This window comes from Coffea arabica, chromosome 10c, assembly GCF_036785885.1.
Source record: "Coffea arabica cultivar ET-39 chromosome 10c, Coffea Arabica ET-39 HiFi, whole genome shotgun sequence".
Classification (NCBI taxonomy): Eukaryota; Viridiplantae; Streptophyta; class Magnoliopsida; order Gentianales; family Rubiaceae; genus Coffea; species Coffea arabica.
In genome coordinates, this window is record NC_092329.1 from 24,070,417 (window position 1) to 24,074,937 (window position 4,521).

At 38.2% G+C, this 4,521-nt stretch overlaps 1 long non-coding RNA gene across 1 annotated transcript; it reads left to right on the plus strand.

Annotated features, from left to right (window-relative positions):
• Positions 1-1,646: 1,646 nt before the first annotated feature.
• Positions 1,647-4,159, plus strand: LOC140016296 (uncharacterized). Its single transcript, XR_011822674.1, has 3 exons — positions 1,647-1,805; positions 3,165-3,225; positions 3,952-4,159. It is a non-coding gene; the product is annotated as an uncharacterized lncRNA (long non-coding RNA).
• Positions 4,160-4,521: the final 362 nt, after the last annotated feature.

Consider the following 4,521-nt stretch of genomic DNA (forward strand, 5'->3'; position numbering starts at 1 on the left):
CTTGAATTGGATGTTTATAGGATGTATTAGATGTGTGAAAAATTTCATTGGAAAATATTGAGGTTTGGTTGAGCAAATGAATTTTTTTTGAGAAACTAGCAAATCTGGAAAACTGTTCGCGTATGACTCTGACCAGTGGTAGTATTTTGGCTATAACTCTGTTCTCGGATGTCAAAATCATGTGCCGTTGGTGGCGTTTGAAACTAGACATTCCTGGCTTTAAATTGGTATATAATGCACATTCTGATTCTTTGTGAGCAAGCCGAACCAAATGTTTTAAGTTCGCTGTCCTGTTGCTCTGTTCATCTGGAATGAAGTGTTCAGGCAGCAACTTGATGCCCGATTTTGAACCAGATGGGTGCCGAATTTGGAAACGATTTCTTCTGTGATATTTTATCCCTATGAATGTATTTTCTAGCGGCATAAGCCATGCTCGATTCTGAGTTAAATTGACTGAATTGTAACCAAAACAAGAGGACTGCCCTGTTTTGGAAAAACCCTAATATTTGGACTGGTTTGGAACAAGATCTTGGAGTGAACTTGTTAATTGATGTTCTTGATACTAAACACTTACCAAAGGCATTATGGATGTTTCTTAGGCCTTTATTTCACAAATGAACCATGATTGGATAGTTTGCTTGATTAAACGTTTTGAAATGGGTAATGAAAGTCTAAAGGCAGATTGCCTTATAATTTTTCCTGAACTTTGGTTGACTAATTAACTATCTTTCCGAAGGTATTTTTCCCTGAAATTTGATAGAACGGTACCTTTCATATGGGAGTAAAATACTGCCAATTTTGGTACCAATCCAAGTTCGTTTCGATACCCAATTAAATTGTTTGTGAAGAAAATATTAAAGTGTATTTCTTTGGGTTTGATTTAAAACCTAATTTTGTTTTAAAAAAAAAAAGACTAGAAACCCTAATATGGTAGCCAAAAACCCTAGTTTACTTGTGACTAACCGGTTTTCCTAAATCTCTCATATTTTAATTGAAACCCTAATTTTAATTACTGGAATTGGAAAATTCCTCACGTCTTCTTAAAAATTTCCTTTTATTTGAAAATTATTATTTATTAAAGCTCTACTATCCAATTGTTCAACTATAAGAGTAAATAAACCTAGAAAATAAGGTTTTACACTTCGGTTTCAAGATTTGAGCAAAATTAGGGTTTTGTGATTTTTCCGCCGGATGAATTTTCGGTACTGGCCAAGGATCAATTTGATGATTAAAAGTGACTTTTAAGTGAGAAATAATATGTGAGTAGTAGCAATGAGGTAAGGTTAGTGAATGGAAAGTAAAAACTCTAGTACGGGTGTTTTTAAGAAAAACGGCGCGAACCGGCGGGTCCCGCGCATTACCGATTGAACGCACCGCTTGACCACCATTTTTGCTTACCAAACAAATTTATTGAACTTGAACAAAATATCTTCCCCCTCATGATTATAGCTTGACCGAAATTGTGGCTCAAATACAAGGAAAGAAAGAGAAAAATTTTGTGGACAAGAATAGGCCAAGTGTTGGCCAAAAATTGTGGACACAATTACCCTTAACCTCTTACTTCCATATAAGACAAACCAAGCCTCATCTTCCTCCATATTTCTGCATAAGAACCGAGAGAGAGAGAGGGGAGGAACAACAAGAAGAAAAAAAAAAACTCCTTCATTTCATCTTCAATCCAACAACTTGGGGAGAAATCAAACAAAATAAACCGATTAAACTTGTTCTTGAGTGACTAGCTAGTGAGTTGTGGTGTGATTCTTGAAGGGGAGAGCTTGTGCTACTCTTGGTGACTTTTATTCAAGGTAAGAGAGTTTATCTCTCCAAGTTTTACTTCTAATCTTGTTATATTAAGCCTAGTAACTTGATTTTATGGTGAGATTATGGATGATGAGCATGTTTTAGTAGTTTTCCCCAATTTATTTGATGAACTAGGGTTCCTGATTTTCTGCTCAAGTTGATGTATGATGCATGAATGTTGCAATTAAAGTTATATAAGGTTGTTTAGTGGTGATTGGAACCAGAAATTTGAGGAAACTACACTTAGAGCTAAAAATTCCAGATTTCTGGAAAATTTCCCAAGCATTCTGTCCGAAATTGTATCTGTATGTTAGAGGCCGAATTGGCCTTTGGTCAAAGAAGGAAAGTTGTAGAGAATGGTGTTTTATAGGTGCCTACAAAATTTCAGCTCAATCGGAGCAACGCAGAACGTGAAAAGTCCAAAATACCCCTACTGCTTTAAGAATTTCCCAGTAGTCCGTTTCTTCAGTTCAGTCCAGTTTATCACGATTTTTGACCAGGATCCATTCTGATTTAGCTCTGGACCAAAACATGAAAGTTGTAGTGCTCTGAAGTAGCTTTAAAATACCTCTAAGAACACCTGATTCGGACTTGTGTACACTGAGTTATGTCCATTACAGTGTTCTGCATTTAAACAGCCGGTGAATTGATTTCTGGTTTGGTAATTGGAGAATTTGACCAATTTACATTAGAAACTGGACTAAGTGACCTTCATGAACATTGTACCTCTGTGTCTTAGCTTCGAAACGGCATAGGTTACGCCTCAATCCGATAAGCGTAGCCTCGGATATGTTATTTCCGCATTTGTACGTCAAATCTGTTTTGTGCCACATTGAACTTCTGTACTTGCTACTGTTGTGAATCTTATTATTATGATATTGTGAGCCTATGGAACGGCTCTTGACATGAATGGCTGAGATGTATAATGTTGGGTTGTGTTTGAGAAAAACAATGAAGCCTAAAAGGCTGGAAAATTAGGTAAACACAAAGGGCATGCTGCCCAAATTTACGCTCGAAAACTAGAGAACTACTTGCAACTTGAGTAAGGGTTAAGAGTGATTACTGCTTGAACCATCTAGGGTACTTGAGTATTCTTGTTCCGAGGTATATAAGGAAGGACTTGGCCGAGCTTGTACCCTTGAGAAATGAAATAATGACTATTTGGAATATGTTTCTCTTGTACTTTCGACTCGCATGGCATTTTCAAGTATAAATGTTACAAAGTTTTACCGTTTAAAAAAAGTGAGCAAGTGTTTCACGACTACTATCCGAGTGAATTTCAAATTCTTGATTTTATTGAACGAAACGTCTAAGTTTCGAACTCTAGTCATGTTTCAAAGTTCTCAAACTGAGTTTTATCGCAGATTTGGACTCCGAACTCGGAATATAACCTGAAAGTGACCAGTAAAGGCACTATATCTTTTGGTGAGTGCTTTCAAATACTGAATTGAACTTGATACTTGTACTTGATACGTGCCAATATGATTACATGCCACATGCGTGAATTGTTAGGGCAAGAGTGTACTTTATCGCACTTGCCCTTACGTGATATACTTGTTTATTGTTGCAATTGACTTGATATACTTGTTTATGATGCGCGCACTTCCTGGAATTCCAGAAACCCTGTGGCGAGTTACTCTAGTCGAGCCGGCAAGGGCTTGGTCGATTGGGTAACGAACCCTGGGTCTCTTGTATTGTCGAGTGGAGTGATATCTCCTCGACTAATCGGTATACTCGAGTATTACCACCCGTGTTCTTGAGGATTTTGGGCCCAGCTGGGGGTTGAACGGTGGACGGAGAGTCGTTTAAGTGGTGTTCTACTGGATCGGTTTCTTTACTTGAAAGTTGACGGAGTGTCAACTACTACGTGATCAAGCTCCTGATGATGAATGGAAGTTGGCTCCTGAGAGCTATCCGTATCCTTATGCTTGAAATGATTATTGTTTATTGGATGATTGTTTCTTATGAAAATTTTTTTTATACTCGCTCATTTTGAGATTGCTACTTGAAGTGTTATTGCTCACTTTTATGAACTCTTCATGCTCGTTACCTTGCTAAATCGAAAACTTGTATTTATAAATAATGGTCAATTTGCTATTTGGAACCTCACTGGGCTTTTAGCTCATACCACGTTATTTGTTCTCCTTACAGGGGGTACGAGCGAGGCATAAGAGATGTAAAGGCTAGCGTAGTCTAGTTACTTTAGACTGTGTTTTGAATTTTGGTTTTGTACTCGCGCTATTCCTCGAATGGAACATTTGTACTTGGATTGTATATATTTTGAACTAGTTTAAGTATATCAAGACTTTGTACTTTGGTTTCTATCAATGTAAATTATAAGCTGGGATTGCGGATATTATTAATGGTGCTTGGGGTGTGTGCACATGATTTTAGTGAGTGAGTCCTGGCGAGAGCTGGGCAGGCGGTCCGCCAAACCCTCTGGTACGCCTTAGGGGGAGGTGGGGTCGTCACAGATGGTATCAGAGCTCCTTTTGAGCTCGTGCCGGGAGAAGGTTCTCGGACTGTGGGAATTGACTTGTTAAGTATGGAACAATTGTCTATTGTTGGGGACCTTAGATATGTATGTTGGGTAGGAATCTCTAATACGGGTGATTTGCTCTTGAGCCTGGCCAGCTTGAGTGGTGAATTATCATATTTTTGGATTCTTGTCCCCGAATACCAATGAGTGACACCTTTACGATAAGTTAAGATCTCGCGTAA